We start from the raw sequence: 12,767 nt of genomic DNA, 5'->3' as shown, positions 1-12,767 counted from the left end.
ATATAACAGTATTATGGAGCTCCGCATGGACAATACGCGCGAAGGTGGCGCCACCAGCGCTATGGCACCACTACCCGCATCGAAGTTCCTGCTTTTCTGGCCGAGAATCGAAATCAAATTTTTTTTTACTGTGTATATGATGATTACAAAAAAAGATGCAGTATACAGGAGGAGGTTCCAGACTCGGAGACTGAATCGGGGCCTCCTTTCTGTACACGGCATACACGAAACAAAAAAGAAAAGAAAAAAAGTAATTGCTTCGTTATAGCAACAAAAGTAAAACTATAAATTATTCCGCGATTGGTAGTGCGCATGCTGTAGCATAGAAAACAGCGTGAGGAACAGGGACATGAGACACACACACACACGCATGGCGATTCCCGATTCGGCGCGTGTGTTTTTCACTCCTGCTTTCTCGCTCCTGGTATGACGCTCCTGATTTCTCGTACCGTTTTCAGCCACCAGCTGCAATGCCAACTGTACCCACGTGCTGTATACGTATAATCCGAACAAACCAGAGCTCTCCGATGGGTTCACATTACGGATGCACAGAAACAAATAAGGCGTGCGATTCAAGCCGCATATACACGGCTCCATGCGCGTACCATGCGCCAGCAATTCTCGAGCACGTCCGTGAGCGGTGCGCGAGTTTCCACTTTTCTGGAAAAAAAAAAAAAAAACACAGGCGTGTGTTTTCACGAACGACGGGGCACGGGACTCCTCGCCGAGTTGTTTTCTTTCTTTTCATTTTTCAGAAAACAGCTGCCACGCGAGAAAAAAAAGAAGTAACACAATAAAAAGCAGGGCGCGCCAGCTGTATGGAGAAGCAGTCGTGCATTAGCGAAAAATAGGCCCACACGTATAGCGAGGGAAATGGGCAAAATATCGCTGACGTATATTGCACGACGTACATCGTGACAGAAACAGCGCAGCTTGGTCTGAAATACAGGGGCGTATATTCGCGGTTAATTATCCTTTTTGCCGCTCTTACTGTCTTTGCGCGAATTGAAGCAATCGGACGCGCCCGCCGTCAAGTTGTGGAATCAGTATAGGAGTTCGGAATCGGCAAAGAACGTCAGCAAAACGGCAATAACGCCCGCTGTCCGTGACACGCCGACTCTATGGCTTGCGTATATAGTCCCATACTATATATATACTATATATATATATTTATACTATATATATACTATACATATACTATATATACATATACTATACATATATATACATACATACTAAACTACTACATATACTAGACTACACACTATATGTAGAGTCCCACACTTGCGTATATAGCCCGATGCCCTTCCAAGAGGCAGAGTAAAACAGGGCGTCTTTATCGGGCGTGAATTTACTGGAGAAGCTCTACTCGTTGTTGTTGCTGCGCCTTCGGTGCCTGCTTTTTCCATTTGTTGAGCAAGGCACTGCGCTCTTTCTTTTTTTTTTTTTTTTTGCCAGCTATACTTCGATCATTCTGCATTGCTCGAAGTAATGCAGGCTTTTGCTTTACATATAGATGGGAACAGGATCTGGGAACGCTAGAAACGCCACTCAGATTATCCATGTTTGCTAGCCTCCTGACGTGTTGTTAATGCCACCGACACCTTGAAAAGCGCGATACAAGAGGTTTTCTAAAGTGGTTTTCCGCTTTAGTGGAGGCGTAGCTTTTTAAGCGCATTAGCGCTAAGGAGAGTTCTGAAAAAGAACAGTATTGCAAAGAGCGCGGAAACAGGACTAACATTAAGGGGACACACGAACGACACGGGCGCTAGGAGAACACACGACACAGCGCCCGCCCGCGTCGTGTGTTCTCCTAATGTTCGTCCCGTTCTCGCGCTACTTACTTGCAATGCGATGTCGTCGTGCTAACAAAGCCGACTAACCATTATTTTGTAAAAGGAACGCAGACATTCAGGGCTCCGTGACAACGAACACCCTTGCGGGTTTTCTTGTACAAGTAAAGCAAGCAGTGATTATCGTATCTTCGCACCAGTTTGTATTACATCGACTGGTGCACAGCTTCGGGTAGTTTAAAATAAGCTGTGCACAAAAGAAACATTGTACAACGGCCTATAGCGCCCAAAAGTGCACAAGTGTTACACGCGGTTATGTTGAATAAATACTATATCTCAAATTCCATGGCGGTGTTTTTTTTTTCATTTTTCGTTTAGAGTTCGCGAAATATCACAAGGTTTACTGCACGTTCAAAAAATTTTTTAAATTTTGATAGAGGCGCTGCAAGATAGCTGGCGCCCCCTATTCAAAAATCCCTGCGAACGTCTATGCTTACGATTGGCTTAAAAGCAAAAAGATACACAGCTTCTTGAATATATAGAAAGAGGACTCCCATTTTTCTTGCCATTGCGATTCATAATAACACTTAGTTCAGACTGAAGCTATTTCGCGAACACAAAAGGAACGTTCACTTGTATAGAACATTTCGCTTATTAAGCTCTCGCGTCACTAAAGGATAATGGAAGGCAACTTTTCAGCCGGAGAGACCCTTTCAGGCTATATAAATTTACCGATGACTTCGATAGGCATTGGTTGACCTGGTTCTGAATGAACATATATTCTTTATCATAATGTTGATCAATAACTACGGGGTTTCAGAGGTGAAAGCTAATGTCGCCGCTACGCAAAACCTTTGTCTTCGCTTTTATCTCCTCTGCCACCGAAACAAACGATGCAGGGAGAAAAAGGCGTATAGATCTGGTATAAGAACGCAATAAACGTGAAACTATATACGTGAAAAACTAGCTGCGGCCGTATATTGATACATCACGCTGGTAACCGCTGTGACAAAGCGATCCACTGAAAGAACGACGCTGGAAAACGCTACAAAAGTAAATAAATTAACGTGAAACATCGCTTTAACAAACTCGATGGGAACAGAGATTTTTCTTTTAATTAAATAGAAAACTTCATTTAAAGGACACTAAAGAGAAACACTAAACCAGTTCAGGCTGATAAAGTGCTCTTTCAAACTATATTCTGATTATTTTGTGCTAATGTGTTCATTATTTTAAAAAGAATTAATGAAAGGTCAACTTTTGTTGTTGTCTTTATTGTTTGCTCTTTTTTGATTTCGCGCTGAAATCCCAATGCCTCTAATACGTCAGTGGGACGTCGTGGAGGTGCCAATGTATATTCTCGTAGTTTGTCCGTAGTGGTGCAGTAAGAATTCTTGAAACTTTCTTAGTTCAGTCTTTAGATATATGAGAATGTAGTGCGCTCGATCTTTGCTCCTGCGTACGCCGTCAAAATCCATGACGTCACAGGGAGTTTGTGCAACAGCTTAAAAGCGGCGTAACCACCTGTGTAAAGCCTGTTCTCAGGGTAGCAGTGTCCTTGTTTATTTATTTTGTAATGCAGAACAGCAAGTTACTGATACAGTCAAAAAACTATTTTTTTTCTTGTCCGTTTGAAACACTAATTCTAATAACATCGTATTTGTTAAATGTCAAACAATGTGTTTCTCTTTTTCTTGCTCTTACTTTTCTTTGCTTTCCTTTCTTTCTTTCTTTCTTTTTTAACTGCGCACGTACCTATTTACACAGCAACACGGTTAGAGGGCCACATTGTTATCCTTCCTGAGAGTGCCCAGCGTCCTTAAAGGGGCGCTGAACCACCCCCCGGTTTAGTTTAGTAACAGCTTCTGCGGATAGCATACGCTACGATGAGTGTCTGTGCGAAAGTTTGCACCCGTGCGCGGCGTATGGGACTCACAAGCGGAGCGCGAACTCGCCTTTTTCTCAGTCACTCTCTTTCCAACAGAGCTCTTCTCCTCACCCTGTCGGGGACTGCCGGCGGGCGGCTGCCCCCTTGTCATCTACGGGCAGATTGTGTGTGTAGGTTTTTAATTATTTCTTTTTATTTTTTTAATCCTTCTTTCTCTCACTTATCGCATCCCCTTGGCCCTCCCCCAGTACAGGGTAGCCAACCACAGATAATCTCTGGTTAACCTCCCTGTGTTTCCTTTGCCTTTCTCCCTCTCTCTCTTTGCCACAAAGTGCTGCGCCCTTGGTCAATAGCTGACAACAATCGAAAAGGGTGTCTTGTATCCCTGCGCTTTTTTCTTCCTACAATTATTCTGTGCATTTATCGACGCAGTCTACTAAACAGGCCGAAGTAAGCGAGAAAAATCCGCGTTTCGAATTTTTCGGCGGCACACCGTCATGTTCGAAGCTCGTTACGACCGAACGTAAAGAGGAAATTTAGCGAGTGTCACGGAGGCCAGAACGAAAAGAAATGTGCAGCTTGACACTCGGTGCGAGAAAAACACAGCCGCGCGTGGGTATATCCGGCACGCTCCATAGCACAGCGAAGGGGTGGGACACCGTGGACTCAACCGCAAGTTGAGCGAGAGCCACCGAGTTTGGCGCGGCCTAGGCGCAAGAAAACAAACGGAAATGGTGGCGTCTACGTCAACATTCAAAATCACATTTGAAATGCGCGACACGGTAACGTTGAGTAGGAGGAGCGTAGTGGGCACACCCACCGTAGTAGCCTTTCAGTGCAAGGCATGGAAGGAGCGGGAGCACCGCCATACCTGTCTGGCTGTATTTGTTTGTTTCCTTGTTTGTTTGCATGGTAAAAGGAAATCGGTGCACGAACACTTTGCCGACGAAGGTGCCGCTCTAATGGCTTTTGATATTATTCGTATAGCATAGTGGCCCAGTTCGGCCATTCGTAGCCGATGCGCCAATACCGCACAATTCTACAGATATCTACATGAACACGTGTTTTGTTAGTATCACCGGCACTTCTTTCTTCATGTTTGTTTACTGTCGCCCATGTGTTATATTCTTATGTCGTTACAAATTTTATCAACAATTGTCGTTGTATTGCTTTGACTGAAAGATTTATTTTTCTTTCTTTTTTTCTTGTATATAGTTGTTATGTTCTGACTGTTACCTCGCCCTTTCACTGCAACAAAACAGAAACAAAAGCTTGTTTATCGACGCCAGCAATATGCGTAAGTACGTATATCTGCAGCATACGTGGTACTCGATCTCGACTGTTTATTTCACTTTATTCCATATTCAAGGATGCTTCTCATTCAACGAATATTTAGCTCCTACGATCGCGATACTTTAGCATGCCTTTGTCTGTTACTGTACATTCGAATGGCTTACGCAGGATCTTGCTGTTGGCAATAATGATGTTGGAACAGGCGGGTCTTGCCTGGCGGTCAAGTCTGGCGGCAACGGATCACGTGCAAAATTCTGTAAGCGGGCTTTCCCACATATCAAACATATTGCAACAAACATGGCTGTGTTCCCGCTGGTAGCACTGTTATACCTGAGGCACGTATTTCGCAAGCTCGAATGATGCGGGGAAGTGCCGTATAAGGCGGCAGGAATGGCGTCACCATCATGCATGTTGGCAGCTTAATTGTTATTCGAGGTCGTTTTATGTATTTCTAGGTCGGTGCGTTAAGAAGCGCACCTGCAGGTACCGTATATAGTATATATTGCATGCAGCACCTCTTTCAGGGTGTGCGAGTGACAGGACACCGCTGAAAGTACATAATCGCGAGGAAACGCAGCCAGAGACCTCTCTGGTGGCCTTCTGGAAACACTAAACGCTGCACACATTTCTAGGAAAATCCTCCGCTGCGAATCGAGTAGCACATTGCGCACCGCAGTGCAGCTCCTTCAGTACCATATGCCACTGCGCAAACATGTGTACCAGTATGCTCCTAGCACCAGCACCCGAACGTTCACGCCTCAGGCAGAAACGGCCGCACACGACTGTGTTTTTCACGGAAACAATTTGCTGGTTCCAATATGAGCGGCAACGACGGTGAAACGAGCAAGGAAGCAAGGTAAAGTGCAATTTTCGCAACTCCACCCCCCCCCCCCCACCCCACCTTTTCCTTCCCCAATTACATGCAACGTGTTTCTACTGTGCAAAGCTAATCTTTTTGGACTTCAATTTGGGAAGAGCGAAAGAGGCTTACCTCGACGAATAGACCAGGGGAATTCCCGTAAAGCAGGGTCTCGCCGGCAGGCTCTCCAGACGGTGATTACTGCTGCTGGGGAAATCCCTGTAACGGTATACGTATTGTGCGACTCAGTTGATTGTTGTAGTTTATTAAGTACTACAAAATCGGAAGCTTTACGACTAAATAGCTTGCTACTTTATAATCATGGATAAGGCAGTCTTCTAACACAGAAAATAAGAATAACGTTGTTTCACACTGGCTAAGGAACACGAAATGAAAAATACTTCCCTAACAGCTAGTATAGTAAGAACACAACAAAAATAATAACCACAAAGCTCGAACGTATGGTAACATGTTTCAGCTTATGAACGAAATAGTGCAGCCATAACAAATCTGGATGACAAAATTCTCTTACCTCCGTCATCCATTCGGCTGACTATCCAAAAAAGAACGTGACGTCACATGTGGGCATAGCTTCAAGAGGCCAGCTGGCAATGCACATTGCTGGCTCAGTTTTAAGTCTGTAGCAGTAGTCTTAGCCCACTTTGAATGGTAGCTTTATGGTTTGTCTCCGTCCTTTCTTCTTTTTTTTTCTTTTGCACTTATGGTTCTGAGCCAATTGTGGCGTTGAGTTGTTACTGCTGGCGTTATTGCTCTCGTCGTCGTCACCCCACCCTAAGAGTTCTGCGTGCTCGCGTGACTTTATTGTGTGCCCAAGTGCACCTTGATTTATGCAGTAAAGTTCTTCAGTTGTGAATTCAGCTTATGCACTTCTCCCGATGATCTGTTCTTTCTCCTCCTTGCCTCTGTTCGCGCTGTGTTTCACAATATGAGTGCTAGCTCGGCGTTTACGGCCGCTACAACATCCGTTAGACTGAATGCAATCCTCCAAACTTACCAAGCAATGTCAATGTGTGTGCCGTGAGATCAGTTTAATTTTGCTTCGAGTCGACGGAATGCAATCTTGGCAATTGTATTCCCCAACCGCGCTTAGATATTGAATATCATTTCGCGAAACATTGCTCGAAGAATGGACATAAAGGCGCCGGATAGGGGACCGAATAAACGAGGGGCCCTCGGCCACGCAAAAACGGCTGCTGAGCGGTGCTCCACCGCTACATGACGTCACGACCACGCCCCCGGCTTGTGCGGGAGAAAACTTTTCCCACGCTCTTGATTCCTCGCGTCCCCAAGCGCGCATACCACGCTTATTCACGACGCCCTCCCCTCCCCCCCCCCCCCAATACGCGAGCAAGTCTGTTTTCTATTCATCCACCTCCCTCGGCGTTCCCACAAAAAGGATATTCGGCAGTGGGGAGGAAGGAAGGAACGACGCACTGCATGAACCGAAAACAGCGCAGCAGTAAACAAGGCTCGCTAGCGAAACTTCAAACGTACGCACGTGCAAGCGCTGGCGTAGGTGCCCGTATGAAGACACCCTCATTTCGTTTCAAAGACAGTAGCCAAAGCTACCAAGGCTAGATAGACTGTTCTCCCTGCAGCACATTCGCAACAACAACAACAAAATTGTGTTTAAGAAATGAGAGACCGGTACAAGTATGCGTCATACATAATTCAACGTAGCATCAAGTCTCGCGCGTTTAAGCCACAAAATATGCCGTAGTTATTACGCGGAAGGCGTCGCAGGACTGAATCTACTTACCACCAAAGCAGCGGAGTGACACGTCTTTGCGACAAGCGGCCGTAGTGCACCGCTTGGGCGCGCGACCAAAACATAGTGCGGTGTATATTGTTAGCAAAAAAAGGCGCACAAATAATGCGTTATGTAACGTAACATTCTCGCCCACACGTTGCACGTGTAATCTGTAAATTATAGTTTTATTCAGTAGAAAGCGACGCAAACGAATAACAACTGCATCGTAAAGTGCGCAGAGCAAGACTTCTGCAACCGCACTACTTGCGCGACTTCTGCAGCTTTACCTGCAGAGCATGAAACGGAGGGTTATAAGGCTGGCATCGTTACCCCGCAAAACGGCAACGGACTTGGCTAGTTCGATGCAGCACGTGCAGAGGGGCACCGGCTGCTTCGTACGGCTCACAACCCATACTTCCGCCAAAGACTCATCGACAGAATGCGTCGAAAAGGAGCATCGATAGCACGTGCACGCCGCTCGGTTTCAAAGCATCGCCCTCTCCGGTGCGTGCTTTTCGATTAATTGGTGGAACTGTTTACGCAGCAAGCCCCAATTCCCAACGACAAGTGCACGGAGCAAAAATTAAACTCAAATTAAATCGCGACGCGTAAATGAGATAACTTGATTAAAATATCCAGGTTCCGAATTAAATTAAACGCCCTGCTTCGAAAGTTAGCTCATTTTGGAGAAGTGGCAAGTTTTTTGTAAGACTTTTCTCAAACTCTTCAACATTCTATTGTTTAGCTTCACATTGCGAAGAATCGCGATTAATTTTATGTTCAGCAAATTACGCAGTCAAGTGATTTAATTGAGTCAATTGAACCACTCTAGCCAAACGTTGTAGGACCAGTGTCTAACACCAGTGAGCTTCAAAGAAAAATGCGACAGGGTGCCAATACACGTTCTCTATAGAAATCCACGCCAAAATCGGAGCAGAATGATTTAACTGCAAACCCACGGTTCATCTGGTGTCCGAACAACCTGCAGCGGCAGAATTGCCTCTAGCGTTCCGACAGCGTCAAACTCTCATTGTGAAACATCTCCTGCGAGATCCGAAGGCGCACGCTGAAAGCCTCGGCGACCATGAGCACAGCTACGTCATTCCCTACAGTGCACAGAACTGCGATGAGGCCACAGAACTGCGCGCACTTGATGACGTAGCGGTAAAGCTGAGCTTCCGTAACCGGCAGCGATTACTGAAATGTTTGCACGCGGTTGTGAATGTGAATAACCACCACTTCCTTCCGCCCTTCTGCCATAACCCCTCGCCACCCTACCCCTCTCCAATGCTTTCCCATGATTTTTATCCATAACCCTCTAATCAAACTGGTGACGACACACAGCGAGCATAAATCATTTACGCTGGTCGCTTCAGAGCCCTTAATCTTACATAATACCAAGAGCCGGCAAACCGTTTTGAACGTCCGCCTTTCCCACGGTCCTGGAAAAAAGTAGAGCGTCATGTTGAGCACCGAAGGCTTTGGGAAACGTGGCAACGCTAAACTTGCGAGATAAGGCGCATTTTTGCCGTCTAGGACACTTCGTTTTCTCCTGCGGCTACGCGAACACTCACTTCTTTAAAAGCGTAGTAATTTTTTCTTTCTCTCTCTCCCTCTCTTTTTTGGAAATAAGCTTCAGTCTCTTAAAGCTCATTTGCGCTATACAAGGCTATCAAGGGACTTCTTTAATCGGTATTCGGCGACAAGGATAATTATTTATTCTATTAAAAAAGACATATCAGAAAACTCGCTGTCACGAAGTTCTTTCACATTCTCTGGAGGAGGTTAACCTCATTCGACTAATGCATGCTTTCGTTCTGTGCCACTTTACATACGTGGCAGCCAGGCAGCGATGGAAACGGGCAGAGCGGGATAAATTGAACGCACGCCTTAGGAATATTACTAAGCAGACTCTCGGGTTACCCGTATACATTTGTACAGAGCGCTTAATGCAGCTTGGCATTCACAATACTCTGGAAGAGACTGCAGAGGCCCAAGAGCGCGCCACAGCCAACTCTCCTCACTACAACGAAGGCAGAGAGATCCATCTTCCATGAACTCGGATATCACCCCTATAGAGTAGCGGAGGAGTTCTCTGACGTTCCTCCGTCGATTCGTGAGAACATTACGGTTGCGCCCATGCCTGGGAACAAACACCCCGATCATAATCGCGGTAGAAGGAAGGCAAGGGCGGCCAAGCTCCTCAGGCAAATACACGGTGATTGGCGACAGGGCAGCTTTGTGGATGCCGCTTTTTGTAAGGGACGTCGGGCGTTCGCCATCGTCCTTGTAGATGGTCGGCCAGGAATCACCAATGCTGCCTCAGTTCGGACCAGGGACTCGGAAATTGCTGAACTAATGGCTATTGCGCTAGCCCTGCTGGATAGCTCACGGGATATGTCATCTACAGCGATTCAGGGCCTGCAGTTAGAACATTTGAAAAAGGCACCGTTTCCAAACAGACCCTCAGACTTTCGGGAGACAAGGCAATCACGCACCACTTCATTTATTGGTTTCCGGTACATCAGGGTCAGAAAGAGGGTGCTCCTCCCAACCTCGACGAGTCGGCTCACGGGGCTGCGCGCGAACTTGACCACCGCGCTACCCTCGACCAATCGGAAGCCGATTCCCAAGAGGACGGGGGCACGTCCTCCACCTACAACGAGATTACTAAACACTACTATCTCAGCCGTAGAACCTACTTTGTTCCTCATCCGCAGCTCAATTGAGCTCAAGAACTAACGCTCCGTCTACTACAAACGAATACGTATCCCAATCCGTCGCTCCTACATAAAATCTATCCGGATACTTACACCGATGGTACTTGCCGCGATTTCGGAGAAATAGCCACGTTAGAACACATGCTCTGGCGGTGTGCCCGGTCACGCCCTATCATAGATAACAGATCGGCCAGGTGGGAGGCGGTTCTCCGCTGCCCTCTTCTGGCTGACCAACTCTGGGCTGTCCAGCAGGCCGAAGATGCGGCCGAGAGGCTCGGCCTCCCGGTTCCCACGTGGTAGCGGCCCGCTTCGCGAAGACTCACGATCTGCAGGACTTAAATAAAATTTTACCATACCATACCATACTGTGCTGCAGCTTAGCAGTAGATGTGAAGAGGCCCAACACTATGCATGATGGTACTTATGAGATCGAATGACTGACTCATTGATTGATTGATTGATTGATTGATTGATTCATTCATTCATTGGCTCATTGATTGATTTCTACACTCGCGTGCGGTTGATTGAGTGTCTATAACGTTTCATAGAAACAGAATACGGTTATGAGAGGGGACGCGTAACGGCGCGCTGCAACTTAATTACGACCGCGTAGGGCTTTCAAATTTGTGCCTACGCAAGATACATATATATATATATATATATATATATATATATATTGCCGATCTAAATGTTGTTTCGATGGGAGAGGGATTGCTGTGACAAGGTAAAAGGACCTGCTTTTCATTGGAAAACAGAACTCCATAATCATTCAGTCATCGCGGCGGGTGAGCAGGTTAAAATGCCCACTCGGGCGTTAGTCCTGTACATGTGGCTCGTAAAAAAAAAAAAAAAAGAAAAAAGAAAGAAACGATGCGCATGCGCAGGCTCGAGTGGAAGGGTTAACGATACCTATTTGAATCACGAATTGTGATGGACTGCCAATAATCTGTCAGTTACATAACTCTAATTCGAGACACCGCACAGCGAGAAATAGAGTCATGGTGGCAGGGGGGATGCCTTCGCCCATTTTCTAGTCCGACATCACAGATTATTCGAACATTCTTTTAGCGTAGAATTAGCCGCGTTCCCGTTTTCTAAAAATAAAAATAAAACAGAATAATCAGTGGCTCGAAGCGCATACACAAGTTACCTATTGGCTGCCGTAATTGCGAGAAAAGAAAAGCTATTGTTTCGTCGCTGCTGACAGAGCGCGATACGTCAAATGTTACCGTGAAACATGGCGCAATGCCTTTGAGATTGGCCGTGCGTTGCAATGCTTCCAACTCCCACGTGAAATGTGGACTCAGAGAAAACGAATTGTGTTCAGTTGAGCCGAAGCTCGCGGTCGTGGTTTTTTTCTTTTTCTTTGTTACCACTGCACAGAAGTCGCGAGAACAAGTCACTGGCACAAATGTGTACACAACGACTGACGGAGATACGTCGAGAGGAAACATTAGCTCGGTGGTTTCTGTCTAAATATATACATGGGCACAGAAAGAACGTTTTTTCGGCAACTACTGAACCGAATTTCATAATGTTTGTCGCACTCAAGAGAGAAAAGTTAAAATCTAGTCACTGTAGGAAGCTGTTGTTTTATTTGTACACGTCAAATTGTTATACATATCTCCAAGAAATGCTCAACTTAAAAAAAAGAACCATACTATCAAGTTTACGACTATGTAACTCTGAAATTAAAAATCATAACAAAGTACTAATAATAGATCTAAAGTGCATAAAATCAATGTATTATACACACATGCGAACTACGCAATTAATTTGTCAGTAGGGCTTTAGCAATGACTTCGCAAAGAGTAGAAGAAGTTCACGTCAGCTGCAAATTCATGTTAGATTTTACCGCTTTACACGACTCTAACTGATGCGGTTTACAGAAGTGCGATATCTGTTTGTTGTTGTTTTTTTCTATGCATAGTTAGAACTTGTAAAGTTCATTCGGAAACTAGCCGATTTAGGCGAATTTGCGCAAAAAATTCGAGGCCCCTACTGAAGCTTCTGCTTGCCAGAATATAACTTCCTCTGTCAAATGTAACAAGTTTCCTTCAAATCGGACGCGCCCTTGCCTCATGAAAATATTTCGGCGTTTCCCGTGTATCTGAAATCAGGAGCTGGCGCCCGGCCATCTAGGGCCTCCTCTTAAAAGCGCTCTCTACAAGCTCAAGAAAAAAAAAAAAGCGTAACGACGCTACATTATAATTATAGGGCGTCGCCTTCTCAAACACACCTACGTATATAGGGTGTCCCAGCTAACTTTAGCCGAGCTGTGCAACGAAACAAGGTAAAGAAGAAGAAATAAAAAAACGAGATCGAGACAACGCGGTGGAAAACACAATTTTAAGACCTTCGGTCGTCAGACCTTTGACGAGCGAACACAATAGGTCATATATAGTTGTATCTTGCACCCGTGTTTCTTAAGTTTTCTTTTTTT

General features: G+C 45.6%; 1 protein-coding gene across 9 annotated transcripts in view; it reads right to left on the bottom strand.

Moving 5' to 3' along the window:
* The window catches only part of axo (axotactin), a 206,452-nt gene that overhangs the window by 120,627 nt on the left and 73,058 nt on the right, over nucleotides 1-12,767 (bottom strand). For 8 of the 9 annotated variants that reach the window (XM_075668602.1, XM_075668599.1, XM_075668604.1 and 5 more), the window contains exon 2: nucleotides 5,966-6,052. The exons of the other annotated variant lie outside the window; for it this stretch is intronic. The gene's annotated coding sequence lies outside the window, so the exon portion shown is untranslated. The remainder of the gene's footprint in view (nucleotides 1-5,965; nucleotides 6,053-12,767) is intronic. 9 annotated transcript variants of the gene reach the window in all.

Source organism: Dermacentor variabilis, chromosome 9 (assembly GCF_050947875.1).
Source record: "Dermacentor variabilis isolate Ectoservices chromosome 9, ASM5094787v1, whole genome shotgun sequence".
Lineage (NCBI taxonomy): Eukaryota > Metazoa > Arthropoda > Arachnida > Ixodida > Ixodidae > Dermacentor > Dermacentor variabilis.
Note: the sequence above shows the minus strand (reverse complement) of the source record. Positions and strands in the feature narration are given on the sequence as shown.